This window comes from Prionailurus viverrinus, chromosome E2 (assembly GCF_022837055.1).
Source record: "Prionailurus viverrinus isolate Anna chromosome E2, UM_Priviv_1.0, whole genome shotgun sequence".
Taxonomy (NCBI): domain Eukaryota; kingdom Metazoa; phylum Chordata; class Mammalia; order Carnivora; family Felidae; genus Prionailurus; species Prionailurus viverrinus.
The window spans coordinates 36,168,900-36,178,347 of NC_062575.1; the positions used below are offsets into that span (position 1 = coordinate 36,168,900).

The following is a 9,448-nucleotide window of genomic DNA, read 5'->3' on the forward strand; positions in this document are numbered from 1 at the left end:
CTCTCGAGCGGCGGCGGCGGCCCAGGGTGTCCCGTCGGTGCCGGCACGGGGAAGAGGCGGTGGCACTGCCCGCGGTGGCGGGAGTTCGCGGCAGCGACGGAGCGCGTTTGAGCCAGGACCGGGGTCCGAGGCGCGCTCTCCGCCCACAGGTAAGTGGGGCCTGGCCTGGAGGGAGGAGCCGGCCGCGAGGGGCTCTCCGGGAGGAGGACTCCCAGGCCCGGTAATGGCGGCGGGCGGGAAGGGCGGCGGGGCCGGGTCGCGCCACTCGGGCGGGGGCGCGGGTAGCCCCTGGCGCCGGGCGCCTTTGTCTCGGCCAGAGCCCGGCCGCTCGGCCGAGCGCCGCCCCCCGCCCCTCCCCTCCCCTGCTCGGCCCAGCCCGCCGTCGCGAGCCGGCTCGCCCCCGCCCCCGGCGCCCCGGGCCCGGCAGGCCCGCCGTGGGGGTCGGCCCCGCGCGGTCGGGCGAGGGCGGGGAAGGGCCTCCTGGCCTCCCGGCCCGGCCCCCCTGCTCCCGGGAGGCGGGCCTGGCGGGGGGAGGCGCCGGGCGCTCCCCGCGCCCCGGTGCCGGCCTTTGTTGTCAAGGGTCCCGGGGTGTGCGGCCAACATGGCGGAGGTCAGCTGAGTGCGGGCAGTGGCCGGCCCTTCGCTCCGGCCCCTCCCCGTGCCGCTCTGGGCCCGGGGGCCGGCCGGGGCGACTTGGCCGTCCTTGGCCTCCTCTGCCTGCCCGCGACCCCGGGAGCGGCCGTCCCCAATGGCGCTGCGCTCTTGCTCCCGCTCCCGGCCTGAGCCTTCATTGTGCGGTGGGAAGAATGCAGCCTCCTCCCTTGTTTATGTCTTTAGAGAGGAGATCGCGTGAACGGCTTGCCAGGGAAGCCCTAGTTTTTATTGTAAACCTTGGTTTTCCTAGGCTTCATTTTTCGGGTAGTTTGGGGGCCTTTCTTGAGTCTCTGAGATTATAACTTAGGAATGTGGGAAACCTGGGTCACAGTGTTGCGTAGGTTTTTCTTTTCTCCATTCCTGGAAAGATTCAGAATTTGTTTGCTCTGACATCCAGAGAAGTCCCAGTTTGTGTGCTCAGAAAATCAGATTGTGTAGCTGATTTGTCAAAGTCACAGAAGCCGTGAGTCTGGATATAGGGCAGCGATCAGACTGCCTGTTCTAGCAGTTGAACATTTACCATTTCCAGATAAGCGGCTGTCAAGGGTAAATTGTTAACTCTTTAAAGCAGTTGAATGTTGGGAGCACAGACTCGGAAGTAGTACTGCCAGCTTTGGTTCCATCCTGTCCCACCCGTTTGTGACCTTGGGCAAGATGCTTAACCTCTCTGTGCTTGATTTTCCTTATCTGCAAAATGGGTGTAATGACAGTATGTACGTCCAGTAGGATTGTTGGGAGAGTTGATAAGATGATAATAGGTGAAGGGCTTAGAGCAGTGGGGTTAGTGGTTAATAAATGTTTGCTGCTTGGGCTCTTGTTCTTTAATAATTAATGAGTTCATTTTGGCATGATGGATATGTTGGAAGTACACAGACCAAAATATGTGAGCTCACATTGTACGTTGTTAGTGCTTTGGTTTTTATTTTACTGCATTTTTTTAGTTGCACAAAATGAACAGAGGTTTAGATAGTAAATTGACAGGCACTCTGAGATAGTGGCATTTGGAAATTTATATAGTAAGGAATTTGGATAGGTCTTGTGTGGTCTGGAATTATAAAAAAAAAAAAAAAACAACAAAGTGCTTAAGTGAGGTTTCCTTTTAGCACTTTCACATTTATGGATCAGTTCACTTCCAAGGGCTTGTGTTAACTAACTTGGAAGAGTGGAATAACGAATCCTTTTGAATGTTAGGTGTCTATGGTGTTACCACCCCTTTTAGACATAAGGGAAGAGCAAAGGGTAGTATGGTTATAAATGTAATGGTCTGGGGGCGCCTGGGTGGCTCAGTCAGTTAAGTGTCCGACTTTGGCTCAGGTCATGATCTGAAGGTTCATGAGTTCCAGCCCCGTGTCGGGCTCTGTGCCGACAGCTCAGCCTGCTTCAGATTCAGTGTCTCCCTCTCTCTCTGCCCCTCCCCTGCTCACTCTCTGTCTCTCTCAAAAATAAATAAAGATTAAAAAAAAATTTTTTTTTAATGTAATGGTCTGGTAATTTTATCACGGAAATATTGCTTCAAATTGTGGAGGAGAGGATATTGGTAGCTGTTAGGAGAACTTTATGATAAGTACATTTTGAGACAAATCGTGTAATTTTTCATTCTGGAAATTACAGAAACTTGTGATTTGGAATGGTTAAGTGGCAACCCTAAAGTTAGTTTTGCCAAAATCTTAGGTATATTATAGAATTGGTTCAGGTGCCCCCTGTTGGGATTTTTTCAGCATAATTTAGTAACATTTATTAATATTTCAAACTGAAGTACAGTATAATTAATAGATGTTGAACTTTTCAGGATAAGTAGTACACAAACTACAAGTTCAGAAACAAACTTAATTCACTTTGTTCATTCTGAGCTTTGGGAAGCTCTTACAAACGTGATGTAGAGCAATATTCTTTAATTTCTGTAATTATATTATAATTAGGCTAAAGTTAATTGATATTACAAAGGAAATATTTAGCCAAGACAGCAGTGACATAATGTGAAGACTAGGATTTTATTTTCAGTATATACGGTGTTCTGAAAACAAGTCTTACATAACCTTGCAAAGTGACCCCTTAAATTGTGTTTTAAAGCTTTGATTTATTCAGTTTCCAAAAGATTGGAGGTTTTTCTTTTTTTGCTTAAAGAGATGTTACGGACTTTTGGTTATGACTATGGAATTTCTGTACACATGTTGTAAATGTGTAAATTCTGAATATTTTTGATATACACCACCTTACAAATAATATATGAAAGCCTCAGACTTCCCATCCCACCCTGCCTCCCTTCTTCCCCGCAAAACCAACTGGAGTTATTTTTTTCACTTTATAGTAATATGATCCTTAATCATTTCTTTTTTTTTTTTTTTTTTTAAAGTTTATTTATTTTTGGGACAGAGAGAGACAGAGCATGAACGGGGGAGGGGCAGAGAGAGAGGGAGACACAGAATCGGAAACAGGCTCCAGGCTCTGAGCCATCCGCCCAGAGCCTGACGCGGGGCTCAAACTCCCGGACCACGAGATCGTGACCTGGCTGAAGTCGGACGCTCAACCGACTGCGCCACCCAGGCGCCCCAGATCCTTAATCATTTCTTTTAAATAGTGTTTTTTCTAATGCCCTTTAAATTATTTGGTTTTCCATGGCTGTGGCTATAGTTATTAGAGCACCTGATGCATAAGGGCAAAATTGTGTTTTGTATTCCTATCTCCTCAGTGCCTAACACTCAATACTTATTTGTTTCCTGACCTACTCCTATCTATAATGCTGATAACCCATGTATTATCCTCTTGCCTGCAGGTAATTTTTTTTAATGAAATTTTTTTAGAGCAGTTTTGCGTTCAGAGCAAAATTGAATAGAAGGTACAGAGATTTCCCATATTCACCCAGCCCCAGTGATATCCTTCCCCATTATCAACATCCACCACCAGAATGGTATATTTGTTACAATATGATCTACCTACATTGGCACATCATTATCACCCAAAGTCCATGGTTCAGTCTTGGTGTTCTGTATTAGGAGTTTTGACAGATGTATACTGAGTGCTGTGTATTCACCACTGTAGTGTACAGAAGAACAGTTTCTTTGCCCTAAAAATCCTCTCTGCTCCACCCACTCATTCATCCCTCCCCCAAGCTGATCTTTTTACTGTCCCCATAGTTTTGCCTTTTCCAGAATGTTGTATAATTGGAATCATACAGCATGTAGCCTTTTCAGATTGGCTTCTTTCACTTGGTAGGATGCATTGAAGGTTCTTCCATGTCTTTTCATGGCTTGATAGCTCAGTTCTTTTTAGCACTAAATAATATTCACTGTCTGGTTGTACCACTTCATCCATTCACCTACCAGAGGACAACATCTTGGTTGATTGCAAATTTTGGCATTTATGAATAAAGCTGCTATAAACACCCTGTCAACTCCTTTGGGTAAATAGTAAGCCACAGGATTGCTGAATCTTATGGTAAGAGTATGTTTAGTTTTGTAAGAAATCTCCAAAGTGCCTTTTATAGTTGCATTTGCACCAGCAGTGAATGAGAGTTCCTGTTGCTCCACATGCCCACCAGCAATTGGCGGTGTTGGTGTTCTGCATTTTGTCTGTTCTCCTAGATGTGTAGTGGTATCATCGTGTTCTGATTTGCATTTCCCTGATGACCGGTGATGTGGAGCACCTTTTCATATGCCCATTTGCCATCTGTATATCTTTGGTTAGGTGTCTCTTAAGGTATTTGGCCCGTTTTTAGTTGGGGTTGTTAATTTTATTGTTGAGTTTCAAGAGTTCTTTGTGTATTTTGGGTAACAGTCCTTTATCAGATAAATCTTTTACAAATATTTTCTCCTAATCTGCGGTTTTTCTTCCTATTCTCTTGACAAAGGGAATTCTCTTTCCCTTCAGGTCATTTTCCACTTTTATGTACCAAGGTATACTTAAAATTTACATGTCGAAAAGTAAAACCTTTATTATTTCCAACTGTCCAAGGCTCTTACCCCCTATATTCGGTTAGTCTTGAGGTCCTGACTTTTCTGCCATCTGGTTATCTCAAATATGGCATTGCTTCTTTTACTCATTTTCACATTTGCATTCAAGTCTTCTACCTTCCATGTGGTCTGTCTGCATTTGGTCTTTGCCTCTTCCCTTCAGTTCTTCCTATTGTAGTTTAAGAGAGCTTTCTAATGTAGGTGACTTACAAGAACTTCAGTATAAAGTCCAAAATTCCTTGATGGATGATAGTCAGTACACAGCCTTTCCTGAGTTTGCTCTGGGTACTTCCCTGCCATTTGCAATTATATACTTATAAGTGCCTATGTGCACCATATTCTCTCTCTCCCTGCTAAAGTGTGTAATCTCAGCCTAGACATCACTTAGCTGAGACACTGTTCCTGGACTTCCCACCCTGAGTTGGGTGTCCTTTCTTTGTGTTCCCATAGCACTCTCTGCTTTGCTCCACTCTAACAAGTATCCCTCTGAACTTGAACTGTAAGTGTTCTGTACTACTTTGCTCCCCAATAGACTGTAATCTCTGTGAGGACTTGGTCTTCATCACCCTTGTTTGTCTAGAGTTTAGCATTGTTTCTGGCATGTAGTTGGTGCTCAGTAAATATTTATCGCATGACTGATAAACTAATACCTCACACTGTTCTTAAAATGTGCTAGAGCCGGGCTGATGGCTCAGAGCCTGGAGCCTGTTTCTGATTCTGTGTCTCCCTCTCTCTCTGCCCCTCCCCCGTTCATGCTCTGTCTCTCTCTGTCCCAAAAATAAAAAAATAAAAAAAAAAAAAGTTGAAAAAAAAAAAAATGTGCTAGAGCCATATCCTCCAACATTTCCTCTTGCCCTACCTGGTCAAGCTGGATTCTTTTTGTTTCTTGAACGCTTTCTGTACTTTAAAGCTCTGTGCCTTAGCTGATGATTGTACTTAATCTCTCAAATGTCTACCTGTGCAGCTTTGGACAGATGATTTAAACTCTCCAAGCCTTAGTTTTCATTAGCATGTGAACAGCCAATTAAGCACATTGCTGCTTCCCCCATCCCAGATATCCTAGTGCTAGAGTGGCAGTATAGTTGAAGGGTTAAGGAGATAGGGCTCTGAAGAATCAGACCTGGATATGTCTCTTGACTCTGTCACTTACTAGTTGTGTTTGTGACTCTAACCTCCATGAGAGCAGGGACACTGCCTGCTCTCAAGGTACTTTTGTACCTTAAAAGCACATTGCCTATCCATAGAAAGTGCTTAAATAATTAAAAAAAAAAAAAGTTTTTGAGTAAGTTACTGAATTTCTCTAAATATTACCATTTACATTCTAGTGAGGGAATAAACAGAATTACAGATTGTGATATGTAAAGATCTTCCTCTACTTACTATGGGGTTATGTCCTGATAAACTCTTTGCAAATTGAAATTGTTGTTAAGTTGAAAACACATTTAATACAGCTAATCTACTGAACATCATAGTTTAGCCTAGCCTACCTTGAACATGTTGAGAACACTTACATTAGCCTACTGTTGGGCAAAATCATCTAACACAAAGCTTATTTTATAATAAGGTGTTGAATGTTTCATGTAGTTTATTGAATACTGTACTAAAAGTGAAAAACAGTAGTTATAGGTGTATTGATTGTTTATCCTCCCAATTGCCTGCTGACTGGGTGCTATGGCTTGCTGCTGCTGCTTAGCATCATGAGAGGGTATCATACTGCACATTGATAGCCTGGGAAAAGATCACAATTCAAAATTCAAAGTATAGCATATCGCTTTTGCACCATCATAAAGTGAAAAATCATAAGGGAAACCATTGTAAGTTGGGGTCCATCTGTACTATAAAGGAGTTAAAAGTGCTGAAGTAAAAAATAATGGCGGTAGGAGGGACACCTGCTGTCAAAAGTGGTGACATTTAAGCTATGATACAAGCTAGCTCTTTGAAGGAGGGAAGGGAGAACCTCTCAGAATGAAGGAGAAGCAGAGGTAAAGGCCCAGATGCTGGAATGAGCGTGTACTTACTGTTCTAGAAGTTGAGGGAAAAGAGTGTTCCTGGAGCAAACGGATGATGGGGAGAGATGGCCAGGGATCAGATCCTGCAGAGTCAAAGCAAGGAATGTGAGTTTTATTTTAGGGGTACTGAGAAGCCATCAGAAGGATTTAAGTAAAGGAGTAGTATAATTCACTTCTAACTTTTAAGATAGCTTTAGCTGTTGTTTGGAGAATTGATTGGTCAGACAGGCCCTTTCTTTAGGACCTGGATTAAGGTGATGGCAGTGAAGATGAAGAGAAGTGGATGGATTTGAGATATATTTGGGAGACAGAATTAACAGGATTTGTTGATGGATTAGATGTGAGAGGTGAGGGAAGGAAGGAATTAGGTGGTTTCTGGCTTGAGCTGCTGTGTGGAACATGGTGCTGTTTACCAATATGGGAAAGACTAAAGGAGGGGATGGGACAGAAGGATAGCAGTAAAATTCAAAGTTGTGATACGTTGGATTTGAGGTTCTCTATGAGACATCTAGAATGATTCGGTGCGGTGGAAGGGATATCAGGGGGATGTGGTCTTACAGAAGCCAGATGGGAAATATTAGAGCATGTTTAGGTGTTAGGGGGATGGTCTGGTAGCAAAAGAGGGAGGAATTGATGTAAGAGGAAGGGATAATAGAAGGGGTGTGAAGTCTGAGTAGGTGAAGGGATAATAGAAAGGGTGTGAAGTCTTGAGTAGGTGAGAGGACAGATCCAAGTGCAGGGTCACTTTATTCTAATGTGAGGGAAGGAGGTGGTAAATCAGTATTTGATGGCTTCTCTGGTATTTTCTGAAGGAAACATGGGTGAAGCCATCAGTTGAGAGTATTTGTAGTTAGTGAATACTGGATGGTGGTAGGTTAAAGGTGTAATACAGAAAGACATATTGAGAAACCGAGCAGAGGGAAAGAGAGGAGAGATGCTGTGATCTATTAGCTAGTGAGAATGCCTGATGCTGTTCCAGTAGATTCTAGGAGACTATCTAGAGCAATAGTATTTTTGTTTCTTTTTTAATTTTTTTAAATGTTTATTTTTTTGAGAGAGAGAGAGACAGACAGCATGAGCGGAGGAGAGGCAGAGAGAGAGGGTGACACAGAATCCAAATCAGGTTCCAGGCTTCGAGCTGTCAGCACAGAGCCTGACATGAGGCTTGCGTTCATGAACTGTGAGATCATGACCTGAGCTGAAGTCAGTGCTTAACCAACTGAGCCACCCAGGCACCCCAGTATTTTGGTTTCTAAATGTAAACTTTTTTGTTGAAGTATAGCATAAATAGATAAAGCAAAGTGCTCAAACTATACCTATAGCTTGATGCATTTTCACAAAGAGAGCACCCTGTTGGGACCAGCTCTCATGTGTCCCAATTACTTTTACTTTTTTAAGTACCTTTTTTTTTCTTAATGTTTATTTGTTTTTGATAGATAGAGTATGAGCAGAGGAGGGGCAGAGAGAGAGGGAGACAGAATCCAAAGCAGGCTCCAGGCTTTGAGCTGTCAGCACAGAGCCTGATGCGGGGCTTGAACTCACAAAGCGTGACAACATGACGTGAGCTGAAGGCAGATGCATAACCCAGGTGCCCCCCCAAAAAGTACTTTTTAAAATCTTCAGGGACTCTAGGCTGAATAATACAGATAAAATAGTCTGTTTTGGTTCAATTTATTCTTTAAGCTTGAGCCACAATGAGCAGAATGATATTGACGAAGACCTTTCATTAGGTCTGAGCTTGCCCAGTGGCATTGAACTTATTAGTGGGTTTTTTTTTTTTTTTTTTTTTTTTTAAATTTTTTTTTTTTCAACGTTTTTTATTTATTTTTGGGACAGAGAGAGACAGAGCATGAACGGGGGGAGGGGCAGAGAGAGAGGGAGACACAGAATTGGAAACAGGCTCCAGGCTCCGAGCCATCAGCCCAGAGCCTGACGCGGGGCTCGAACTCCCGGACCGCGAGATCGTGACCTGGCTGAAGTCGGACGCTTAACCGACTGCGCCACCCAGGCGCCCCTAGTGGGTTTTGTTTTTAATTACAGAGGTTGTGGGGAGCACATGGGAGGAACTAGAAAGAGAAGGTTGGAGGGAAAACCTTTGGACAACTAATCTGTATTTTTGAAGTAGATATTGGCAGTGAGAAGTATTTTCTTAAAAAGTTAGAGGAATTTAATGCCAGTCTTGAATTTTATAGGAAGCATTATACTGTCCTTGTTATAGTTATTTATTATTGTCATGTTGACAAGCGTAGCTAGTGATGGTTGATACAGTGAAATTTAATGTACATTGGCTTCTTTGCAAACAATCTGCCTTGGAAAGATTGCTTTAGTAGTTGGTTTAAATAAATTGAATAATCTCATTGTTCAAAACTTGCTTTTTTCTTCTTTGTGTTTTACCTTTTGCTCTTTTGAGTTTGGTTAAAGCTCAGGCTTTGTGTGTGTGTGTGTGTGTGTGAAGGACCCTTTGTCAGGGACAGCTTCAGATGTTTATATAGTTGTGAATTAATTTCTGCAGACTGTATTCTTTTGGTTTTTTAGGAGAGATGATCGAACATGTTATTTTGTCTTATAATTTTAAAATGGTAAATTTTTATAACTATAAACTATAAACTAAAATATGTATATATGTATATGAAATATGTGAATTTTTAAAAAAATACTCACTTTGAGAGTGAGTGCTCATGCAGGGGAGGGACAGAAAGAGAGGGAGAGAGAGAGTCTGAGCTGTCAGCACAGAGCCCAGCTCCGTGGCTTGATCTCACAAACTGTGAGATCATGACCTGAGCCGAAATCCAAAGTCGGATGCTTTACCTGGCACCCCTGAAATATGTGGATTTT

At 43.3% G+C, this 9,448-nt stretch overlaps 1 protein-coding gene across 2 annotated transcripts in view; it reads left to right on the forward strand.

The window, feature by feature from the left end:
• Positions 1–22: 22 nt before the first annotated feature.
• SIAH1 (siah E3 ubiquitin protein ligase 1) overlaps positions 23–9,448 on the forward strand; it is a 31,590-nt gene continuing 22,164 nt past the window's right edge. For both annotated transcript variants that reach the window (XM_047834867.1, XM_047834869.1), the window contains exon 1: positions 23–149. The gene's annotated coding sequence lies outside the window, so the exon portion shown is untranslated. The remainder of the gene's footprint in view (positions 150–9,448) is intronic.